This window comes from Ambystoma mexicanum, chromosome 2p (assembly GCF_040938575.1).
Source record: "Ambystoma mexicanum isolate Mex_15411 chromosome 2p, UKY_AmexF1_1, whole genome shotgun sequence".
Taxonomy (NCBI): domain Eukaryota; kingdom Metazoa; phylum Chordata; class Amphibia; order Caudata; family Ambystomatidae; genus Ambystoma; species Ambystoma mexicanum.
Genome location: NC_090923.1, coordinates 115,421,995 through 115,448,285, shown reverse-complemented (window position 1 = coordinate 115,448,285; position 26,291 = coordinate 115,421,995). Strand labels below are relative to the sequence as shown.

The 26,291-nt window shown below is 44.7% G+C and overlaps 1 protein-coding gene across 2 annotated transcripts in view; it reads left to right on the top strand.

The window, feature by feature from the left end:
• Positions 1-26,291, top strand: part of EEFSEC (eukaryotic elongation factor, selenocysteine-tRNA specific) — a 1,309,919-nt gene that overhangs the window by 546,456 nt on the left and 737,172 nt on the right. The gene's annotated exons all lie outside the window — the stretch shown is intronic.

The window sequence follows — 26,291 nt, the reverse complement described above, 5'->3', positions numbered from 1 at the left end:
CCCTTTTATACTCCCACATCCCCATTTTAGCATTGTTACATGCTAACATGTTACTAGCACAGAAAATGCCCTGCTATGTTGTAAGGACTGTTACCTTTCGCCACCCCATAACTATCTATTGTATGACGAAATCCACGCTCAATAAATCTTGCTTCCAGAAGCTGGACAGCCTGCCATTATCACTGCAACTGGCATGCATGTATAGGGCCTGCCTGGTAAAACAGCACTATCTGCCTCTCGCATTGAGAATGCATAAGCTTAATTAGACAATGCTTCAGTTATATTGTAATCTGCAAAGAAACTCATATCTTAATGTCACACTATTTAATGTTTATATGCGTTTGCCTCCACCCTACTATTTCTCCGTACGCCGAGGAATTAGGGTAAAGCTTGTGTTTTACTTATACAGGAACATGTACCTCAGCCACACTCTGTGATTAGATGTGCAAGTCCCAGCTTCATTATTAGTTACATATAGGTAATATACGTGTCAGTATATTTTTTTTAAATAATGATATTGCAGCACAATTATTTTTGTGTTCATATCCTTCGACTCTTTAAAATTAGAAATACAAATATGAATACAATCAAAGCACTGTTATGAAGTATATTTGGTGGTAATAAAGCTGGGTCTCGAGGCACAGACTTGCTGTGGAGTCATTGGGTTTGTTCCAGGCAGCTTTATTTACATAAGTACAAATGTACATCAGTCCAGCTTCTCTTGTAAGTATATACAGTAGACAGGAGACAGGACATAGTTACAGAGCAGACCCATCGGCCATCCTTCACACTCCAGCTCAGGCCCCCAACTAACACTCTCAGAACATTCACTCACAGATCCACCCAACATTCTCCTGAGCTGCATTCATGCATCAACATTCTGACATCAAGTACTCCAGGCCAGTGACATAAGACAATACTACATTACAACAAGCACTGTATCCATGCTCATAGTAATTGCATTGCTTGCATGCAGCTTGAAACTAATTTCCAAGTGGGGTTAAAGAGCCCTGCCTCAAATGTCACAAAAATTAATCCATGAGCGACCACCCGTGTCTACAAACCGAGAAGGTCTTGCAGAAGGTTAAACAATCCTTTACCATCCCCCAAGAAGCTACAATGAATGAGTTAAAGTAACTCTTCGGGAAAATCTGCTTACAACCTTTAATACCTTCCCCCTCCCGACACACTTACACTGATCACGGGCTCGTCCAGCTGAAAAGGGCTATTTATTCAGTAATAATATTATGAAACTTTAGGGCTTATTCCAGAAGACATGTTGTTGGTTATTGCTCTGCCAGATTATAAGGTTGAGGATTTTAACATTCCATGTTACCGCCAGCTGCACAACATTACAACTAAGGTTGAATATCGTCTGCATCATCACTGTCAGAGGTAAAAATAACACTGACAAAATACATATTTCTCAACACTTTCTGCAGTGCAATAAATACATTGGGTCATGGGAATTCAGCACCATATCCTTGACCTGTTTGACAAGTGGAGTAGGCTGGCCTTGTCAAAAGGGGAGAATGACCCCTCTCAGCCTGGGGTGGGAGGCCTACCGGGGTTGAAGCCAGATCCAGTCCGAGCCCAGAGAGGGAAGGTGGCAGTAGGAGGCCCCCAGTCTCTGCCACTTCTTTTAGTGTCAGTCTGCTTGCATACGGCATCACTGACAATCACACAATACCGTTCTCACAGGATTCTGGACAGCCATTCTCTTTTGTATTCAGGAAAACACCATTGCAGAGAGAAAGAACCATCACCAACGGAACCAGAGTTAGCTGTAATGAACGGGAGCCTGTCGATCTCAATTGGCAACGCTCAGAAGAGACCCCACTCCATGACTGCAAGGCTTAGAATGAGTAGCACAGTGTGAACCAGAAGCGGCGAAGGACTACACGCTTGTAGAGCCACAAAGGGAGATTGCACTTACCTGGAGAGCCGCAGAACGTCTCTCCAACCCAATGAGCAGACTGCCAGGCCAACAAGGTCTTCACACACACACACACACACACACACACGATCTGTGACTGGAATGCTACAATTCACCACCTCGGGCCACCATTACTGAAGCGCAAAACAGCCTTAAACACACTTTTGTACCCAGTGTCGTCCGTATCACCTCCTGCGTGTGGGAGAACATGGAAAGTTTGGCCCGTGGAACTAGTGGGGAAGGCCAACTAATGGCAGTATAAAGGAAGATACAGCATCAGAATACTCAATAAGAAGGGCTACATCCAATGAAAATAAGCTATTCCTTACATAAGACTGCCATTTACATGCTTTGCTGCCACTAATACCCATAATATTGCATATTTTTCCTACATCGTGAATCTCGTTTCTTGTGGGTTGAACTTTCTCTGTTGTTCTTCATGGGTAGGACCCGGCTAGCAGTCATGAATGATAATGCACATAATGGGCCCCCATGGTCCAGTTTTGTCACTTCAACTTAATTATAGGACTTATGAAGCATCTCCTAGTCACAGAACATGAATTTGCAGCAAACGAACTGCCATTTAAAGAGGCAGTACTGGGGTAACCTTTCCCAGGAATGTTTCAAACAAGCACTGGCAAAGCCAACAGCTTTGGCTTTTGTGTAGATATTGGCTTAGCATTGTCCGGGCAGTTATACAATGATACTGCCTGATCATAAGATGGCAACAGCTGGCAAATGGTGTTATTAACTATGCATATTATAGCGTTTGTTGCAAATGTATATCTAATCAATACTTATCACTGGATGGAGGTCGTCTCTACCCAAACCCTAAGTCGAGAGGGTGTATATAAGAGGCATAACCTCAGGGGAAAGTTTGGTATACCCTCGGCTCGAACTGTTCATGCAGTGCATGATGCTTGATCCCCGTTAGCCGATCTAAAATCCACGTCTGGTGGTACCTAGTTGCAGAGTCCAGGGGGACCATGGCAGGTTAACAGATCTGTTGTAAAGATTCTAACGTTATCACTGTTGCTTAACGCATCACTAATCACGTTCAAAACAAAAATAAAGTCACGAGAGAATTTCAAATTGGTTTCAAGTGGTATGTGAAGTAGAAGTTCAATAGGACCCTACTCAATGGTCCCAAATAGCCTACGGCCTCCTCCACTTAGGGCGGTTAGGTTATTAGACCGGGCTATTGGCAGTTGGTTTTGATCTACATAACACCACTGACCTGGTTGTACCTACTGATGTTCATTTCAACACTAACTCAAAACTTAATCTCCCAGGAGCACTTCCTTGTAGAATGGCACCCAAGTCTCGGTTGGAAGCGAATCATGGCTCTGATCTGGCAGCTGAGATAATAGACAAATATCTGCAGGGAGTAGTGATGGTACTCCTTATCAATTACACAACAGACTCCTTTCCCATCCACCAGGTAGAACCTATAGCATAACTCATCGGGGAGGTCATTTCAATTCCTGAGGTGGAAGAAGGAGCTTACCCAGACACACAGGGGTGGGAAATGGTTCGGTGCCATCTATATCCAAATGTCCTCTTTGCCAGTCTCCACTCCAGGTCTCTCGATTTCCCCTGAGTTTACCTCACTGCGAAATGCCTGCAAAAAAGTTATCACATTTGAAGGAATGGCCGAGAATTCTTGTCCCTTCTTTGCAGAAAGGAATGGATTTATTTTACTGTGGAATGAAAGGTGTGACCTGAGAAATGGGGTGGATCCATGTATAACGAAATTATAGTTCCGACTCCTTCCAGATAGACAATATTAAGACTTGGCCCATTCACACCTGACAATTAAGAACAAGAGTATGTCTTAAGTCAATTTATTTGGCTGGAGTTCTTCCAGCAGTGTATTACCTACTCAAATATGTCACAGAACCTCAATGGCAGACGTGGGCTCATATTCCACAGTGGGGTTGGCCATTATGGTGCCCTTAGCACAATCAAGGGCAGGAAACTGTTATTTTCGAATCCTCGTTGATTACACCACTCAGTACCCTGAAGCTGTCCTCCAAAAGAATGTAATTTAGCAAATAAATTACACATCTGGTGCCATTTTTCTTGAGGGTTTGTTAAGGACCTAGCCTGTTACATATCAAGACTCTCCGAACCTATGTTCTTAAATTGATTGCCTAGTGTACTGCTTCAACCAAACCTTACATAACCTTCTAAGACTGAAACTGGTAGACAAAGATGGACACAATTTGGACAACCTGGTCCCTTGGGCTTAGTTTGGCAACCAAAATACTCGGCATGCACCTATAGGATTTTCTGTATTAAGCCTTCTGATAGAGAGAACCTTGTGATGTCCTTGATATGCTGAAAGAAAGTTAGGCCAAGAAAACTGGACTTTAAACGCAGCTCATTTCATCCAAAGGACTTGGAAAACGATTGCTCTAGTCCGTGAACTTGTGAAGCAACATCCGCTTCAGGCCCAACAGCAGCGAGAGTGACTGTTTGACTCACACTAAAGAGGAGCCAGGACTGAGGACCACTGTCCTAAGGAAATGATGGATCTGGTAGGATACCAGATGATTTATTGCACTGATTCTAACACCAGCCCCAATCCCTTTGGTAAAATTAATAAAATGACGAGAGAATTTCATATTGCTTTCAAATCATCTGTTGATTCCTTGACCGTCTCACCACCTTGCTCATTACTATACAAGCTTCTCACATTTCCCGCTCTTCCTGGAATAGTTGAACTGTCCATCAGCTCTGCGTCATATAAAATTGGACATTCTTGTCCTTACAGGCCCTCCACATATGCCACCATGCTGTTTTGCCTTCGATGTATCCCTGAATGCATTTCTGCTTAGTTCTTCGCGTTGATCAACATTTGACTGCACAAATATGTTTATTTACTTAATGTTCCAGTATCGTGAAACCAGCCCGTGATCGGTTATACTGGTGGAGGTATATGTAATGGTATTCTGCTGTGAGATCGGGCCCAGAGATTTGCCGCTGTGAAGAGCAGTGATGTGATTTGTGTAGTCACGAACCGTGCAATCGGACTATCTTACAAAACACCAAATCTCACTCTCAGCATGTTTGTGTAGTCCTGGAGGCTCAGAAATAGAGCAACATTAGGAAGTGTGTACGTCATTCAAATGAATGACGCACTACTATAGTCCCGCACTCCAAACTAAATACCCCTGAGTATTAATTTGTTGATTGATATAGGTACTTCAAGAGTATCTGCTTCCAATGGTTTGATAAAAGGTAACTGTATTATTATCTATTCTTGGTACTCAGTTTATGAACCTTGGCAGGATGAAGAGGTGAGTGGGCCCACCTGGGGTATCGAACATATGGCACACCGCATCGTCCTGTTCCCTTGGCGCGCACATTGTGCTTGCACGATTTGCCTGGCTATGAAGGAGTGATGGCCACATTTGCTAACTTACGCCATCTCTTTAGGATCTTCTTTATCTAGGCCTCGATTGTTAGCTCTTTGTATGGTTGGACTTGTATGTCCTTGATTGCGAAGTGCTTCTGGTTCATAGACCAGGACTCGCTAAATGTAACTCTGATGACATGGGGCCAATTAGCACCTGGATGACTTTTGGGTTAGAATGGGTGGTATTTAAATGACCTGTAGACAAACTAGAGGGCCTGGGTGTGGATGTTGTTGGTGTGCGCACACTATAGTGCTTTGAACCACGAACGTGCTCCCTTTAAGGAACCACTGTGTGTTTTGGGACACACAATAGATTTTTGGTGTCCTGAATGAATGGAGTATCCAGGGGCAGTGGTCGAAGTGAGCGGGAGCAGACAGGAGCGGTGCTCCTATACTTTTTTAAATTAAGTATTACAGCTCCTATACTTTTATTTTAAAAAGAAACCGTTCCGGAACGGTTTCGTTTGAAAATAACAGTGTAGGAAGAAGATGAATCTTGCACTTTCAGTGCAATGCACTGAATATTCCTTTAACTGCAGGCAAATGTGGTTGGGGGTTTGTATTGTGTGTGGGAGCGGGCAGGGCGATGGGGTTTTGTGAGGGGCGGGGCAGAGTATCAGTGAACATAGTTCCACTACTTCTTTTCTTACACTTCGACCACTGTCCAGGGGTGAGTAATACAGTTTATTGAGGAGATACTTTGGGGTGGCATTTGTGGGCTCACCAGAGGATCTTAAATGTCAAGTGTGCTTCCGGGGATATTAGGGGCCTTGCTTGGCAGCGAGTGCTTCGCCGTTCTGGGTCCCTAGGGGAACGCTCATGGGCATACAGGGGGCAACACTAGAGGGATGGTTTTACCTTCCAAGATGGTGCCGTTCGTCTCCTATATGTCACTTTCAGCTGGACCTAGTATCTGCAGCGAGATAATGCTGGTATTTCTGTTGCAACTGCTGGTAACGCCAAGTGCCTATTGACGTCTTCCACGTTGATCTTCTTGTCTCTGAAAATGGTGCCTATTTTCTTTGCCCTTCCATCGTTTTCCCCTGGGTTCCTGGCACTTCCCTGATCAGTCTTTCTCCCTGTGCCTCTTTGCTGCTCTAGGAACCTTGAGCTGAGTAACTTGGAACCATCGTGTCTCCTGGAAGTCTTCTCGGCCACATAGTCCTCAACCGTCCATCTGACAGAGGTTTGTCTTCCGTTCATGGGTCTTCCTCTGTTGCTCCTGGGGGCCGGTCCCCTGTCTCGGTACATGCAAATGCACTCTGCTTTTGCCAAGGTGGCTTCAGAACTGGCCCTCTAGACACCGGATTTAGGTGCAGCCTGTCCCCCATAGCGGGAGCCAGTAAATATTTCTAATGTTGAAACTTGGTGGAAGTAAAAAAGAAAATGGGAGTGTTGTAGTTCCATTTTAACCCATCTAAACAGTCAAAATTGTGCATCCAGTTACTCCACGGCGAGAATTCCACTTGCAATTGTGGGCCGGTGCACTGCGCTGAGTGAAGATTAAAGATTTGGTCTACCTGTCCACCATGACAGCAGTCTCCTTGCGCTGCCACAGCAGTGCCCGTTACAACATTCATCTGTCGACAAACATCACTTCTGTGCCTGTCCTTCACATGCCATAACCGCTCTGCCATTGTCCTTTGCATGACACATCTATGTTGGTCCTTGCTTAGTAGGCCTCCTGCATGTGAAATCCCTCATTGATGTGCTTGCATCCGCACTTTTGTGCTTTTTACTGATGTATTTATCGATGATTTCTAACTGCCCAGCTCTGTAAGCAGTCACCTTGTGGTGTTGGTCGTTCCCATACCTGCAGTGCTCTGCTATTTATTGTTTTCCCACTGTGTTGGTCCTTGCTTGGTAGATATCCAGTGCCGGCCCTAAGTCTGCCAGCATCCTCTGTGAGAGGTTTCAGTCCGCCCCTGCATGTGTCCCACCCTCCCCAGCATTCTGACAGCACCCATTGGGCCTCACTGAACCCTGGACTCCTCTCTGACTCAAAGATGTGTTCGGTCGGCACCTAAACAAAGGCGCTGGCGATTACTTTTGTTAAACCTATCTCTGTCATCAGCAACCCATTTTTAGGAATGCATAGGCAATTTGAACTGTGATGGAACATTTATAAATGAAAGCCCCACACAGCCCCAGTTACTTACCAAATATGTGTGGAACAACAGAACTGAGCCCCCTGCTGTTCTTGTAAAGTGTGCAGCGAATCTTTAATAGGCCCTGGACCAGACTAATACTTAAGTTTACATGACACAGAGCTGGAGGCAAGGCGCCCTTTATTTTCGGCGCCGAGGGAGGGGGGCACCCTTGTGCGGCCGCACCCCCTGTGCGCACCCTGTCCCTCATGTGGCATCCCACAGAGCTCTGCCATGTTGACCGTCCGCTCCTGAATGAGCCCATCACTCTGTAACTGAGCCCTTGGGATCGTCACTTCCGTGTTGGGGTGCGTCCGCACGTGACTGACGCATGGGCACCCTCACTCTCCTCAGCTCTCCATGCGGACCGTGCGCAGCGCGTGTCCCGCAGGCGAGCGACCAGGCAGTACCGCCGGCAGCTAGCTCCTCGTGCGCCCGGTGTGCTGCTGCATGCCCAGGCTGCACAGTCCCAGGCCTGTTTTGGATGAACTTTGCCCGTCGACTTTCTAAATGCGAGTGTTTGGCGTGTACCACCCTCGGAGAGAAGGGCAAGGCCTGGCAGCGGAAGAGAGGAATGCCTCCGCTAACGAGGAGCAGTTGACAGATGTGACGGCCCTTGTGCGGCGCTTGCGGTGCGCTTTGCCAGGCAGCGCCACCGCCGTGCCGAGATCGGTGACTTATATGTGACTTTGTTTATCCGGCTATTTCGGCAAATTACCACTTGCATGCCTGCAGTCTGGGAACTGGAAAGTATGACAGAAACTCGGCAACGAGCTTTTCATTGCCTTGTAGCTAGTGCCGTTACAGCCCAAATAGAATAAGTGCAGTAATTCGACGTAGCACCAGTCTGCCATGTACACAGTGTTAAGGTCCATTAAACGTGCATGCATCTTGTCCTCTTACTTATGGTGCTAGGTTTGCCTTTCCTACAGTGGAGCCAAAAGTGATCGTTTACAGAACTCAGGGTCCCAGTTCATATCAAAGCTTTTCCTTCAACACAGTGCAATATTCCAGCGAGGTGAATCTGCAAGAAAAAAGGGGTTTATGGATGGCCACCAAAAGGGGCAGATCTTGAGACTGGCGTGCGTTTAATTAAGGTGGTCAGCAGTGCTTCCTTTTAGGAGAAAACCTATCAATGTTGTTGTTTTTCAAGTGTTCTTTTTAGTTTTGGTTATTAGCGCCACCTAAAAGCCCAAACTATTGCATTAGAGTAGGGATAGGGAGAAATGGCATATGAGCAGGGACACAGAGCTTGCAGGGGTTCTTTGGTTATTTACGCACCCATTGACTGCCCGTGGCCGTGCGAATCCCTATGGCCATTCCCACCTCGTTCCTGCCTCTCCCTCTCTGCCCAAAACGCATCCTCCTGGGAACCCTTTGAGCTCGCTTTAAACAAGCCATACCATCAAACCTTGCACCTGGAGTGCCTGCAAAGTTTTTTTGAAAGACGTCTTCTGACTGTTAATTAATTGGAGCTGTAAATGCACTACAGGTGTATTATAAATGTGTAAACCAGGCCTACCTTCAGCCACCCGATTTATAAGCTCTATGTGTGTCCTTCACTGAACTCCTTTTAAAAACATGCATTGACAAAGCCAACAGTCTGGTTTGTGTATAGGTATTAGGCATTTGCTAAGCACTGCTATTATGTGCCCAGGTGCTCACAACATTTTGCAGCTGCTACCATCAATGGGCAGTTAATACCAATGCAAGAAGGCCTGGCAAGTGCCTTTCCCATGCCTACACAAAAGCCAGAACTGGTGGCATTGCCAATGCTTGTTTTGGTATTGGAATTATGTGAGGTCTGACTACTGAACCATTTAGTGTCCTACGCATGCATTGCCGAAACCAGTGCATTTAATCCGCATCATCCGTCCATCAAGTCAGGAAGTAATGTTAGCAATATAGGTTGCAAGGTTCCTAATTTATTCCCTGGACACAATGGCATACATTGACTGTTAGAAGAAACTCGATAGGTTTGTGGTGTACAAATGTGTTTTTCATTGACCTTTTCCCTCTTAAATCAGTATCATTTTGGCTGTGAATTCAGAAACACCCCTCATTTTAAGAATTGAAATGTCCTTGACAGCCCATAAGAGTTCCATGTTTACAGTTTCTGATTTTGGAAAGACAAGTCACAGGGCCGTTCCTGATCTTTAGTTGTATTCTTAAACACATCGAAATAATACCTTAATTTAACTTAGACTATGAATGAATATATCGATTCAAATTCCAATTTCCTTTTCTCCCAACCGACAAGTGTCAGGTCAATAGTTATTACTGTTAAATGCTGTAAAATGTTCATATGTAATAGATTAGGAAATGATGAGGTTAGAATACTAACCGCAAAGGTTATGATGCAGCAATGATGGCTCGACATTTCAAAAGAGGCGGTAAACATATATTAGCAAAACATTGAGGCCTGCCCATACAGAATAGACATCGAAATGAAAAATGGGCCTGTCAGGATTTCTCCACAGGGGCCCCTTCCAGCTTTAGCCTATTTTGCCACCATGGAAAAAAAAACGCTGCACTAAAATCAACAAATCAAGAGTCCATTCTCAAAAATGCCTGGATCCTAGGCCCAAGCAGGTGTGGGCGTGCAGCTGTTCCTGCTGCAACGCCCCCCTCTACCTCCCCAATAGCTGCAGTCCAGTGTAAAGGTCTTAATCGTTGAGCTTTGTTCCACTAAAGACCTTTCTGAAAGATGTACATCAATCGCGGTGGCCAGTGTGAAATTCTGCAATGCTTCACAGTCGGGATACTTCAAGGGTCACACGCGCAAGGATGGCAAATAGCAAACGCTTTCAGGGTTCTGAAAAGTAAAACATAAACAATTTCAGGAAACAATCAATCCAAGTATTGGGTGGTAAAAACAAAATATCTTTCAGCTTTACTCAACTCCTGTGGACATTCTCAGTAGGTTTAACCCGGGAATCAACCCTCCAGCAGACGGTTTGGCATCTATTCTCATCTTACTGAGGAGTTGCACATAGCTATACTGATGGACCTGAGGAATTGCACATTACTATCTGTACTGATGGAACTGAGGAATTGCCCATAGCTATCTATCCTCGTGTTACTCAGGAATGGCACAGAGCTATCTCTACCGATGGAACTGAGGAATTGCACATAGCTATGCTGTCTATACCGATGGAACTGTGGAATTGCACATAGCTATCTGTACTAATGGAACTGAGGAATTGCACAAAGCTATATTTTTTCATGTTACTGAGGAACTGCACATAGCTATCTATACTGATGGAACTGAGGAATTGCACATTGCTATCTATACTGATGGAACTGAGGAATTGCACATAGCTATCTGTACTAATGGAACTGAGGAATTGCACAAAGCTATATTTCCTCATGTTACTGAGGAACTGCACATAGCTATCTATAATGATGGAACTGAGGAATTGCACATTACTATCTATGCACGTTACTGAGAAATCGCATATTGCTATCTATACTGATGGAACTGAGGAATTGCACATAGCTATCTATTCTCATGTTACTGAGGAACTGCACATAGCTATCTTTTCTCATGTTACTGAGGAACTGCACATAGCTATCTATACTGATGGAACTGAGGAATTGCACATAGCTATCTATTCTCATGTTACTGAGGAATTGTACATTGCTATCTATGCATGTTACTGAGAAATTGCACATTGCTATCTATACTGATGGAACTGGGGAACTGCACATAGCTATCTATTCTCATGTTAAAGAGGAATTGCACATTGCTATCTATACTGATGGAACTGAGGAATTGCACATAGCTATCTATACTGATGGAACTGAGGAATTGCACATTGCTATCTATACTGATGTAAATGAGGAATTGCATATTGCTATCTATACTGATGGAACTGAGGAATTGCACATAGCTATCTATTCTCATGTTAAAGAGGAATTGCACATTGCTATCTATACTGATGGAACTGAGGAATTGCACATTGCTATATATACTGATGGAACTGAGGAATTGCACAGAGCTATCTATACTGATGGAACTGAGGAATTGCACATTGCTATCTATACTGATGGAACTGAGGAATTGCACATTGCTATCTATACTGATGTAAATGAGGAATTGCGTGTTGCTATCTATACACATGTTACAGAGAAATTGCATGTGGCTGTCTATATTGATGTAACTGAGGAATGATTGTGGCTATCTATATTTATTTATTGCATTTGATTACACGGCCAAACCTGGAGGTATCACGGTATAAGTTACAATATTGTGGTAGGAAATTTTCTGGTTACAGGGAAAAACTCAGGCGATGAAACAAGTACAATGTCAAAGTGGATACGGGGGTATGGGTTGACAGAAATAATACATAGACAGATACAGCAAATCAGTTACATCAGTCATAGAGTTAAGGGAGAGACATGTGCTGTGGTTGGGTTAGAATTTGTTAAATAGCTAGGGTTTTAGAAGTTTCTTGAAGTGGGTGTAGGACGGTTTGTTGCTTATATTTTTAGGGAGTGTATTTCATATTCTGGGAGCTGCTAGAGGGAAAATGGACCCTCCTGTTCTGGAATCCTTGAAGCAGGGAATGAGTAATTGGGTGCTAGTGTTAGATCTAAGCAGTCTAGTTGAAGTTTTCAGAGTAAGACGTTTTTTCAGGTAGGTGGATGCATTTTGGGAAATATATATTTGTGTGATGGTGAGGGCTTTGTGCAGTATTCTTGCTTATATGGGTAACCGGTGTGCCTCTCTCCTAGACTGTGATATGTGGTCCCTTTTTTGATACCCATTGCTGCTCTGAGAGCTTTATTTTGCAGTAATTGCAATTTGGCTAGATTTTTCTTGGTGGTGGCTAGTAAGAGTATGTTTCAAAAGTCTAACTTATACAGGATAAGCGCTCTTGCTAGAGTAATGCAGTTGTGTGTAGAAAGAAACTGTCGACTGAGGGAAATGAGTTTGGCTGTGTAAGCTATGGATGAGGCGACTGAGTTGATGTGTTTGCACACGGTGAGGCTTAAATCTAGGTAAATCCCTAATGTTTTGACTGGATTGGAGATAGGAATGGGAGTACCATCTATGACAATAGAGGTGTAGTCTTGGTGTAATTTTAGTTGGGCTCGGGAACCTACAATAAGAATCTCGGTCTTTTCTCCATTAAGGCAGAGACTGTTAGTTGCCATCCAGTTCTGAATAAGAGAATAGATTTTATTCATGAGTATGGTGTCCTGTTCTTGGTTGCCAGAGATTGGGGATGAGTATCTGTGTATCATCCGCAAAGTTAGTATAGATAACTCCCATGGCATCCAATGTTGTAAAGTTTTGTGTAAGCGTTGTAGAGAGTGGGGGTGAGGCATGAACCTTGCGGTACGCCTATGGGGACTGTTATAGGATTCACCGCCTTCTCCCCTATACATGTTACAGAGGAATTGCATGTGGCTATCTATACATATGTAACTGATAAATTAAATGTGGCTATCTATTGTCATGTTACTGAGGAATTGCACATTGCTATCTATGCACAAGTTACTGAGGAATTGCATGTGGGTATCTACATGCTGCACATTATATATATATATATATAGAGAGAGAGAGAGAGAGAGAGAGAGAGAGAGAGAGAGAGAGAGATTTTCAGACTTCCAAGCCATTACAAAAGGGGGAACAAACCATATGCAAATCAGGTTTGGTCCTACCCCAAAAGGGGCAGTCCAGCCTGAACTGTTTGGTCACATCCCTTCTGCACGAGACCACAAGCATCCCCAGACATGTTTCAGCCTTGTTGGGCATCATCAGTGAGGAGTAGCTTGGGTCTCTAGGCCTGGCAGACTCGGGACCCAAGTCTGGGCATACCCGTCCCACTCGGGGTGACGTTAGCAAAACAGAAAGGTGATGGCTGGAAGGTTTTGAATTATTCATAACCACAGGCAAAGCTCTGGGCAACCCTCCAGACCATCGTTTTTCAGCCTGTCAAGCCATTACAGAAGGGGAAAAACCATATGCAAATTAGGCTTGGTCCTACCCCAAAAGGGGCAGTCCAGCCCGAACTGCTAGGACACATCCCTTCTGCACGAGACCACAAGCATCCCCAGACATGTTTCAGCCTTGTTGGGTGTCATCAGTGAGGAGTAGCTTGGGTCTCTAGGCCCGACAGACTCGGGACCCCCGAGTGGGACGGGTATGCCCAGACGTGGGTCCTGTGCCTGCTGGGCCTAGAGACCCAAGCTACTCCTCACTGATGAGGACCAACAAGGCCGAAACATGTTTGGGGCTTGTGGGATGTTTTTACCCATGCATCCAAGCCCTACCATAAAACTGTGCAGTACTGGCATGGAAAACATCAGGATGGCCAGAACTCCCCAGAGAGTGCACAGGGAAAACATGAAGAATAGGCTGCCACCCATTTTTGCCTATGTTGTGAGCACAGGAGGGCACTGCCTAAAACCACCATTGGGCTACACACACAGTAGCCTGAAACCATTGGGAATGGCAATGCTGATTGCCAAAAAAGCAACTCAGAACTGTGGGGAATTCATTTTCTTAATCCCAAAAATGGTTGCATTACCAGTACTCACCACTATCAGAAAGCCGGCGTTTTAAGACCACCAGACATTTGTGTAAAACTGAACAAATGAAACAAAACCAGACCAAGGAAAGACTTGCTAAGAGGTGGAAGAATGTAAAACCATATTCTGAAATGACTTGAAGGAAGTAATTATTTAATGTATAGGTACAAATTGTCAGTTTGATTTGAATGTAGAAAACTGGGAACAAAAAGTGACATTAGCTGAAACCTGGCTTAGTGAAACTGGATTCTGCCTGACAACTACCCCCGACAGGAGAAACCTGTTCAGCCACTCTTCCCAGGCCTAGCTGCATCCTACTGCCCCTTGCCAAAAGGAGTTGTCACCTCTCTGATTAGATTAGGGGTGGAGCACCTGGGAACTGGAAGGAACAGAACAATGCAACTCCCTTGACTCAGGCAAATGTTATATTGGGGGGGTCGTAAAGTGGCTTCCTCTTAGGAGAAACTGGGAGGGGCAGTGCCTCTGCTAGCAGCTGAACTTGGGGGAAGTGGATAAACCAGTTATTCCACCCTGTGATGTGGGAAGCCACACCCCTTTTTGACCAGGGCATAATTTAAAAAAGATAGATAACTCATAGTGCGGACTTGTCAGAATTATATAAGTAATATCATTATTTTTGTGATTTTTCTGTGAACATTTTGAGAGGCGTTAGGACCCTGTGGTGTATTCTGGGGGGTTGCTAGCGGAAAATAGGGTCTTACTCCAAATGTCTGCATGTTAAAAATCTGACACTTCATCAATTAATGTCCATACTCCTTGCGCACATGTGTGTCATTTTGGGTAAATGTCCGATATTGCAAAACCAGTTAAAAAGCGCAAAATGTTGTCATTTTTGAATGCAAGCCCCCAGGAAGATCAGAGGCGGACAAGCATGGACCATAAGGAATATATAATGTGTACATGTAATTTCAACAAATTGTATATCTTGGAAAGATGTATTTGAATCAAATATAGATTTGGGGGCAAACTGACCAGGGGAGGATCCTCTGACCATAAAACCTACAGCATCACTCTGACTCACATTTCCTTCCCCCAATCAAGGGAGAGAGGAGGAATTGGCCAATGACAAGTAGAGAGGGGCAGGCTTAGCTAGGCTCAGGCGCACACCCATTTTCAAAACACATAAAAAGAGACTGCTGGGACAGGTAGGGACAGTCAATTCCATTTGCTGCGGAGCATGCTGACCGACGACTTCACATCCAGAGATCCAGACTTCAAATCCATCAATCTCCAAAGACCAGAACTTTCCTTCAGAACTTAAAGCAAGGGCCTAAACCCACAAACTGAGAACTCTTCTCAGCAGGCTCTCAGCATCCTTAAAATCATTTGCAAACTATTCCACAGCCGGGCGAGCTGTTTGAATTCCTTTGCCAAGAACAATTGCCAGAGACCAGACCAGAGATCCAGAGTGACCCAGACCACTGTGAGCAGAACCAGAGAGCTGACCCAGATCACTGTGAGTGCCGAGACCAGAACCGGAGTCCAGTCCAAAACCTGGCCAGATCCGTGGCGAGGCCGATTTCAAATTTATATTGTGAGTACCTAGCAGAACTGTGCAGAACCAATCTCGTAGTTAAAATAATCTAATCCAAACTATTTTAACCTAAGTAGAACTGCCTTCTAGAAATCGTGTCATCTGTCATTTTTAAAGCTGCACAACTGTCACCTGTCAATTCTGCAGCTGCAAGCTGTCACCTGTCATTTTGAGTTTACTTTAAATCCGAAAAACTACCTTTATTTAATCGTCCGTATCTCTGGAACCGTTTGGGCTAGGAACGAGATTTAACTTTCATCTGAAACTTCTGCCGCAATTGCGATTCACACACTCGCAAAATTTACGCGATTTGCGATTTTGGCTCAATTTCTCCACTTGTCAAAATAGCAGCTCCATTCTTTCTTTTGTTAAAATCCGTTTGCAACTTGGTAATAACTCATAGAGAATTGCTAAAGTGAGCCTGAAATAATACCAACACGCATCTCCCACTCACCCTGAATCTCTAGAGGGAATTAAAATCAGTTGGCACATTTTCCCATCCATTGCCATCGCATTTAAAAGCATTTTGGGCCTGTGTTTCAAACTCCTACCTGTTTCCTCTAAGCTTGCTGGGAGGGAACTGCAATTCGTATTGTATTTGATTGCATTCCTGAGAACTGTGTGCTCCTCGTTCCATCTCCTTCCATTTCTTACATTGCATAGGGGAGGGGGGTGAATTGCCAGAGAAAAAGTGATTATCTTATCTTTTGCTAAAATCATATCAAGTATTTCTGTACTGCATTTTATTCCTCATTGCTTTTCCCTTGAAATCATAAAAGTATTTTTGCTACTTTATCCATCCTATACTAACTCCTCATTGATTGTAAAGAAGTGTGCTAGTGCCAGATTACCCATTGTTGATCAACATCATATGTCTAAGTGTACTATCAGATATTAATTTATTATAAAGTGTGATATATATATATATTGTTTAAATTCGCAAATAAACCTTTTAAGTTGCAAAACAAACCTACTTCTTTGCTCAGTGGGGTCAGGGGGATTCTAAGAGGGGGGGTGTTATACAAGGGTTGTCATCCAGAGTACTGAACCGAATATAAAAATACACCAATAAGGGTTTTCCTCAGCATCCCAGACTAGGCATTGACTTGGCTGTAGTGTTGATTGAAGATCACTTACAGGATGCTTGTGGTCTCGTGCAGAAGGGATGTGACCTAGCAGTTCGGGCTGGACTGCTCCTTTTGGGGTGGGACCAAGCCTGAGTTGCATATGGTCTTTCCCCTTCTGTAATGGCTTGGCAGACGAAGAACGATGGTCTGGAGGGTTGCCCAGAGCAATGCCAGTGGCTAAGATTCATTCTAAACCTTCCAGCCATCACCTCTTTGTTTTTGCTGAGTTGGAAGGGCTCCAGTCGCACATCCCAGTCAATACATGTGCCTGTATGTTTAAAATGCAGCCCATCTTTTGTTGCCCCATACCTGTACTGTCCAATACAGGTCAGATTGTTTGTGTCCACTGGAACATTATAGTTCTCAGAAGAATTAATGGTGGAGGAGTGAGCAGCCCAACCGGGAGGAAGACTGTGAGAAAGTGGCTACCGGCGAAACAAGCAGCACAATTATCCACCAATCGCAGTACCCACTCGTACCAGACTCAGACCAAGGAAGGGGCGAGGCTTATGACCTCTTTTATGCTTTTGCTCTCCTGTAACACCTCGAATGGGACAACGAAAGTCAGCAGTTGGCTCAGGCAACCAAGTAAGGGAGACAGCCAATGGAGAATGAAGGGGGAGGAAGGTGCGAGTTGGTCGGATGAGGTCAAGGGGAGGTCAATAGGAGGAGAAGGATGGCAAAGAGACAAGACGGAGGAGGGATGTTGTGGAAGAGCGTGGCGTATGAATGCGGGAAGAGTGTGCATATAATCCTTGAATCCAGGAGGGGTTCCATTCCCCTGGATTTCTTTCAGGTAAGACAACCACAGCATCTTTCTTAAGGTCTGAGTTTCAAAGGATGGCTGAGATATTTCTTTCACAAAAGCAGTCTCATAAGAATGGCAAAAAGTGTCTTTTCCCAAACAATCATTCATCTGAGTTAGTAGACATGCCTTTTCCGAGAACACTGTTTGGAAGGTGGCAAAAGAAGTCTCTTCAGCTTTAAAGGATGTACGAATGTCTATTTTTATCAACTACGTCACAAATGTCAGAATGGCAAAATGTCTCTTTCCCATTACTCTTCCAAGAATGATTTACCGGTGTACTGTCCTGCCAGGAATTATTCAGTCAACTCTTTAGATCTCCTGGTATACTCTCCTGGCAGGTATCTTTCACTGTATCTCCCTTTGTCATAGGCCCTAGGAATTACCTGGTATACTCCCTGGCCAGCAGTCCTCCCTTCTGGTTCATGCAGATCCCCTGGTGTACTACCTTGCCAGGTATCTTCCTCCAAAAGGGTTTATTGCCTGTTCACTTCCTTTATCTTCCAGTATATCACAGTAATACTCTCATACTGTCTATACTTCCTTGACTTTGGATTTCACTTGCCTCAACCTCCCCCCACTACTTGCTTTTACTTGTCCCACGCTCCCCCATATGGACCTCTCACATATGAAGACTTGTTCAAGTTCCACTTTTCAACTTCTTCAACAACACTTATTTGCTTTGGACAATGCTTGCTCCAACTTTCCGCATACAAATTCTTCATGCATGGAGACTTGTGCAAATCTTGCCCTTCAGCTTCTTCGTTATCATTCACGTGCTTATAATTTCATTTGCTCAATTTTTCCACATATTGACATTTCAGGCATGAGGAATTGTACAAATATAGGGCCTCATTATGAGGTGGGCGGGAAGGAGTTAACGGCGCTGGTAAAGGCGCCGAAGCCATTAACCCCTTACTGTCCTATTACGAGCAGCCCAGCATGCTAACAACAGGCCTGTTGTTAGCATGCTCCCCATTCCCATTGAGCCCTAAATGGGAATGGGGATGGTCAGGGTCTGGGTTCCCTGAATGGGGAAATACCGGGCCCTCCAAGGTCGGAATGGCCCGGTATTTCCCCATTCAGGGAACCCGGATCCGGACCCGGGTTTGGAGGCAGCCATGCCCTTATTCAGGGCATGGCTGCCTCCAAACTCCTAATGAGGCCCACAGTCTTTCAAATTTACTTGGTCGGTATTTAAATGACACTTTTAACTGTCCGTGTGATTGTCGGTACTCCCCGGGGTTCCCCCTATCTTCAGACTAACTCACCAGTGTTTCCTTGCATCCCTATCCTCCTGCGCACTGCTGTGGCAAAGTTTCAATGTGAGAATGGCATCTCCCGCTTGGCAGACCTGTTTCCAGTGTTCTTCTTTTCCTTGCGTTCACTTGCGGGTAACATGGCTGCTTCTTGCCTTAATTGCGCCCAATACATTTTCCTTGCTGCTGCTGGTTTCCTTGCGGCTTCTCCCTTGAGCCTGCCTTGCTCCTCTGGGTCTCTCACCAGGCTGGTATCACAGGCAACAGCAGCCCAGAAGCACCTGCATGCTCCCGCACAGTCTGCTCCAATACGTCTGCTTTTTCCTGCTGCTTTACCCTTAGCTTTTCCCTGATTGTGCCTTCTCTCTCCGACTCCACACAACTTCTGATTGTCGGTGGAAGTCATCTTTAAATGTCCCACGCAGCTGGTCGTTCTACAACAACTGGACTGCATTTTGTGCTTATGGCTTCTCTCAATCCAAATTAACTCCATGTTCCTCTTCTTCGTCTCAGTACCTGAGGCTCTATGGGAGTTGGAATCCATGGGAAACAGAGGTTTTAAGGAGATTCTGTTTGGGATTCTTGCCTATTATGATATCATCATGAATAGGAGATGTTAGTTGTGTGATATTTGTAAGCTATGAATTATGTCCTGTTGACAAGAAGGGTTTTGGGGATTTTACAATCAGAGGGATGGGTGGAATAACAATAGGCCATCAGGGATCTTGGAATTGTAGGGTCTTCCTGACATTGTGGAGAAGAGTACTGCGTCTTTCCTGAGGAAATCATCACATATCCTTGACAGCCAATTCCTCCCATGTGATCCTCCCTCATATCATCACCCCCAGGATCAGGTGGCGGCTTACATCCCCTGGCCACATGGCAGGAGACTTTAGGCTGGTGATCAGTGATGACTCCATAGGTTTGAAGTAAGAAAAGACAGTGGGTTCATTCCAGTGGGGCCAGTTTCATTGCAGCAAAGAGTTTAACCAATTGCACGTTGCCCTCTTTTGTGCGCTTTTCTCTGATTCTGATCCATCTCTGCACACTGCATAGACCGATCAGGGACTCATAGCATGCAAGCAGTGCAGTGAATTGAACTGCATTGAAACCCAGGATCTGGTTGGATTCCTATGCTTTCCCCCACACACATCTAGTGAATCCCAGGTGATCACACTGCGGCCCTCGGCACAGCAGGGATCTGTAATGGCGATCACCTTAACAAACAGGGCAGCCAGCATTGCCCCATATTTACAATGGATGGCGCCTGGTTTCTGCAGCTGCAGAATATCCTGCCACAAATTCGGAAATTAGCTGATTCTGGGCTATTGCAATAGGCATGCTTTGGTGGCAGGCACAGAAAATGCATGCAGGGTCCCCGAATGGTTTCAGGAACCTCACATGGGCACCGACTTTACCCCTTCAAAGAGTGATTAGAATGTGCAGATGCAGACAAAACCTGCTGCTCACATATGTTTTTTGTAGGATTACACCCCATGCGTACTTATTTCAATGATGGTGTTCGTAGTAAACCAGAGAACACCCATAAATGATATGATAGGATAGGATAGTTTATTTATAACGCTCTTAATACCCAGAGGTTTCTAAGCGCCGACCCGGGTCCGAACCTTTGGATCTCCGTGCCGTCTTGCTTCCATGGCAAGCACGTTGCCCCTGAGCTCACCTCCCGAGACATAGCATCATACAGCCCTAAAATGTGTTCAGCCATTCCTGCATGATGTGGTCACAATCAATGCACAGCAATGGCAGCAGCACTACACAGCAGATTACCTTCAGATTCATTTCGACCCCTGTTATTTGTATCATGTGTTTGCTCAGCATAAACCAGGTTTGGGAGCAGCAGAGGGATGCACAAGGTTGTGTCTCCGCATCATTGCTGGTTTCTGGTAAGTCACGTTAAGATCGGGGAGTGGGAAAGGTTTGGTTGCCCAGCCAACAATACAAGAGCAGAAACAAGTTGGGGAGATGGTAGCTAGTCACAGGGAGAGCCACAAGCTGAAGGCCACCGCTATTGGTGTAAATGGAGGGACGGCCGGTATTAATGGTAAAACCTTCTTCAGGTGCCTCATCTGGAAGAAACTCTTCTTTTTTATACCAATAACTTGATTATCTCTTTCAATCCTATAACATTAAAATAAGGGAGGAAAACCCTGATAATCAGCAGCCATGCCTAGTACTGCATTAGTTTCCCCCTGAATCAAGGCTCATGGAGCAGGTACCAAGCGAGACAACATGTGCCCAAAGCAGTACCAGGAGATGTTAAAAGAAGCAGATTCGGACGGACACTTTTAAAAAATATATTATTGCGTAGCAAGCCATATGGTATGGGGCCATTCCGCGAAAACCCTTCTGAAAATGTCGAGACAGTACTTCAGATTCCTGAAAATGCATCTCCACGTTTTCTAAATCAACTGTATATTTTGATAAGTTGGTTATGATTTTTCGATTGTACCGCTGTGAGATGTTTGGCTATTCTTGACTTTTAAACCTCTTCACTTTGCATTTGATTAGGTGTCCTACATATATGATGGAGAAAAATAAAACTATATGTACGGGTATTTAAAGATGTGCGTGGAATTTAAAAAAAAAATTAAAATAAGGTCTCTGGAAATTTGACACTTAGGAGGTTTGAGTTCAGAATACGAGTACAGTTGATATACAATGTGGGACTCTGTGCAGGTTATGTCTTGCCTGTAAGATGGCTCAGCCCTTCTGAGATCTGTGGCAGTACCGACCCAGCCCACCATCCTACTGAGGTCGGTAAATTGAATTGAATAATATGAATTACTATTTTTACGCTATTTTCATATAGATATTATCAAGACCGAATCGTCTAGATTCCTAAAACTCAATCTCGTCTAAACATAAAACTACAAGTCCCAGCATGCAGCGATCTCTTGACGTATTCATGCAATATTTCGGCAGATACTATATGGGCTGTTCTTTTGTTTGTGTATGTTGATTGCCAGGCTTTTCCAAGCTAGTCACATGTTTCTAGATGTCTGGGACTGTCGGCATGTCTCTGGAGCTTTAATACCGTTGATATGAATATTGATGGTGAAAAGAGGGCTGGTGTGCCATCTTCAAAGATTCGTGCAATGCTCCCCACGAAATACTGCTTGTTTTTTGCAATGCAAATGCTGATATTTGGGTCTTCATGTCCTATTCTTAGATGGGAAAGCTCTTCTATCTCCATCCCGGGAAAAAGGTGCTGTGATTGTGTCTCTGGGCCTGGCCCATATAGTTAATTCAGCTAACCAAGATGGCGGCTGTAAAATGAACAATTTCAATCTCGGTTTAGAGGTCAATCGGGCATATATGACCTATGTACAGAGTGTTTTTTTTTTTTTTAAAGGTATGAATTTCTAAACTTCAACTTTTGAACCTTGTCTGCGGTCTGAGAAAAAAATCTGTTAAACAGAAAGGTTTAGACTTTAGCTTTCTTTTCGGCTCAGAGGAAACTGCTTTCCTGGTCACTTCCTCAATTTGTCCTAGCAAGCTAAGAGAAACAAAGTTATAATACATCATGTTGTTTGAGGTCTGTTTGCATCCTGTTCGCTGTGCGTGGCCCTAATTGTGTCTTCTCTACTTACAGAACTTTTGAATTAACGTAAGTTCATTGTAATGACTCAAACGTTTAAGAATTACAATATAGTGTGTTGTGCTTATAGCAATTCATTACACGTTATACATCAGTCATTCATATGTAACATGCATATTTGTGGTTTGTTCCGACAGTCCAAACCATGGATTGAGTTGGGCTAATGGCGTCATTGTGTGAGGTCATAATCGCAGGCATCATATCGGCTCTTGACAAGGTTATGTGGACAGAAACTATGTTCGAAGTGTTCGTTTTGTGTGTATTTTAATAGTATGCCTTATCCTGTTAGACACACCATGTGTAAAGATGTCTAGGGTATGGACGGGCAGTATTCGGAAAGTCCACTAGGCCAATATACTGTTGATAATTGAATTAAGGATTTCCACAAATGTTGAACCTGGATTGGGAGTCAAAACCTCGAATCTTCCCTAGCGTTGCACCACACTAAAATTCGAGTTACATTTATTCTATTTATTGCTTCTCTTAAGAGTTATAACTCCATTGTTAAAAAAAAGTATTTTTTCAGATCTTGCCTTCAAAGTTCCACACAATTTAAGGTTTATTTTCAACGTTGTTTTCCAAATAAACAATAACTTTTTTATTCACGTTTTCTGGATTTTACAACTAATTAAAATTGTAGAGTGTTAGACCTAGGCTAAAGCCAGTCAAAGCTGGCTAATAGACAGAGGTAACTCCTATTTGTTTAGGGGGAGGATTTTGGAGATCTACTTTTAATTATATATTCGTGAGCTCCATTCCCCTATCCATAAAAAATTCCTTTTTTTGGTGTTGGGATCAGAAAAAGGGGGCGGGGGTGGTTTTCTGATGTAGGGATCTTCCTGATCCGTATTGGTCTACTCAGATCACACAACAAGCCGACCGGTTTCAGTGGTATAGTGATAAATGTAACCCCTTTCTTCAGGGCTGGAGACTCGCACTGAATATGTGCGGTCAGATTTCTTCTGGTTTTTTGCTGAAACTGAAGTTTTCAAAAATAGGAGGACACCCCAATAGAGCTGAAACAACTCCTATCTATCAGGGTAAAAGAGTCGAGCTGGTATTTTCCGGTCCCAAAACCAAACGTCTATCTTCTATACCTCCCTGGGGCTAAATAGCCACCGTAGTACTCATTCCGCGGTTCGGATGTTGACCGTGGAATGAGGAGCTCTATTGGGGTGTCCTCCTATTTTTGAAAACTTCAGTTTCAGCACAAAACCAGAAGAAATCTGACCGCACATATTCAGTGCGAGTCTCCAGCCCTGAAGAAAGTGTTTACATTTATCACTATACCACTGAAACCGGTCGGCTTGTTGTGTGATCTGAGTAGACCAATACGGATCAGGAAGATCCCTACATCAGAAAACCACCCCCCCCTTTTTTTGATCCCAACACCAAAAAAAGGGATTTTATATGGATAGGGGAATGGAGCTCACGAATATATAATTAAAAGTAGATCTCCAAAATCCTCCCCCTAAACAAATAGGAGTTACCTCTATCCATTAGCCAGCTTTGACTGGCTTTAGCCTAGGTCTAACACTCTACAATTTTAATTAGTTGTAAAATCCAGAAAACGCGAATAAAAAAGTTATTGTTTATTTGGAAAACAACATTGAAAATAAACCTTAAATTGTGTGGAACTTTGAAGGCAAGATCCGGAAAAATACTTTTTTTAACAATGGAGTTATAACTCGGAAGAGAAGCAATAAATAGAATAAATGTAACTCGATATTTGAATTAAACCAAGTGTGCAGTTTCTGGAAAAAAAATACATGATCGCATCAAGCTAAGGTGCTGCATGAAGGGGCGTACTGCAGTCTATGGAGAGTTGTCTCACTTTCCGGTGGAACATCCTGGCACAAGGTTCAATGAAAACACTATCCGAACAGAGTAGGTGGTACTCAAAAGGCAAATAGTTGTTCTGTTGTTACATGGACTTGCACTTGCCCGTTCGGCAAATATTTGTTCTGTTGTTACATGGACTTGCACTTGCCCGTTCTGAACGCTCACAAGGCATAGTAGGTTTGTCTCCCCTTCCCTTATTCTCATTATTTGTTTGCACTTTTAATTTAATTATTTATCATTGTAGTAATTCATTGTCTACCTTCCCCTGTTCCCATTCTGTCTGCCCTGTGGGCTGCATTGACACCGTTTTGCTAATTGTATGAGCACTTAACAAGTGACCAATAAATAAATGGACAGAATAATATCTTTTGGAATTGAACACTTTTTTAAAGACGGGCCCCATCCACTTCTGGTCTTGGTGTCTGTCTAACCAACAGCAGACATATTGCCTACAGATGCATCACAGTATACCTTACATACCTCTACGTCAGCGCTTTGATTAATGAGCTAGTTCTTCTTTCATTGAAAATCATGCTGCCTCAAAGATCTGAAACATTTTAAATCTTGGCTTACCGTGACATATCCGTGTTATTTTCAAAATTAGGTTTTGGGGAATAGGGGGCGTGGTGCAAGATGGCCGCAGGCTAGAGGAGCTCCTGCCATCGTCAGGACGTATTCACAGGAAAATGGCGCTTGCAGAAGCCTGATCACACTACTAATGATGGGAAACTAAAACGCTGTAAACCAGGATCCCGAGAAACCCATGCGCTTTTGATATTGTGCCCGAAATCCCGTCCTAGCAGTCTGCTACTGGAGAAAACTGACAGCCCGCCAGAATTAACACTCCCTGCTCGCTGGTACGGTAACGGGGATTTCCGACTCAGCACAGCGTGACAAACCGCGCCGGTGGCGGCAACCGGAGTAGACCCCCGACTCACCCTCCACCCACAGCGGGGCCCAGCAAAGCAAGCCCCCAGCGAGAGATCGTCTGGAACTACTGACAAGCACTCAACCGCCGAGGAGGGCGACAGCCACATCGGCCCCCATCGACTGACCAGGAGGAGACAAACGCACCGGCAGCGACCCCGCACAGGGGGACCACCTGGACAACCCCTGACACCTGTGTAACTGGAGCCTGGACTAGACTGGAGTGAACAGTGGTCTCTGGACTGTTGCTGCAGCATCAGGGGTGTGGACCGACACACTCAGAAGCCACGACCAAGCCACAAGTAAGTCGGGGGGGGGAGGGGCGGCAGGGGGACATCTTCAGCCTGGCTCCCAGCTGTGGGGGTGTAGGCCACTAGTGCGCGTGGCATGCTGTATTCGGGCCGCTGCCCCCCCGCTCCCCACCCTGCTCTCCCCCTGCACGCCCTTGAGCTGGGGACAGCGGGGGTGACCTGAGAGACTCAACGGAACAGCGCTCACTCAACCGGTGCCCCCCTCACTTCATTGGAGAGGCGGGTAAAGACTGGCCCCCGGCCCTCCTTGGCTGTGGGCCCCATACTGCCGCCAAGTAGTACAAAACCAAGGAAATCAATTACTGCCCAACATCTCAACCCTCCCAAGCCACTGCAGGACTAAACGATAGATGCATGAAGGGCTGAACCACTCCAAGCTCCACACTGCTGGCGGGGGTTAGAGGACCTGCCTGGCCCATTCGCTGCCTACAGCACAGATCACCGGTCCCCCCACCCCCACGGTCACAGAGCCCCCGAACTGAAAAGCAGAGAAGCGCCTCGCTCCCCAGAGGAATCTGTCCTGCGGCGGGAGGGGGGCCGCATAACCAGCACTTCCACTCCGGAAGAGAGAAGATATGCTTTAAAAAACCTCCACACGCACGTAGTATCGCTACCACGTGCGCCCCAGTCACTAACTGAAGGTAATTGTGCATACATCATCCGCACTCAACATAGTAAGTCCGGGTACAGAATAAAGAATAATTCTTCCAAAAGAACATGAGTAATTTGTTCGCTCCTGCAGACACAGCGACATGCGGAATCGGGGCACGCCACCCCATTGTAAGCCGAACCACCTCAG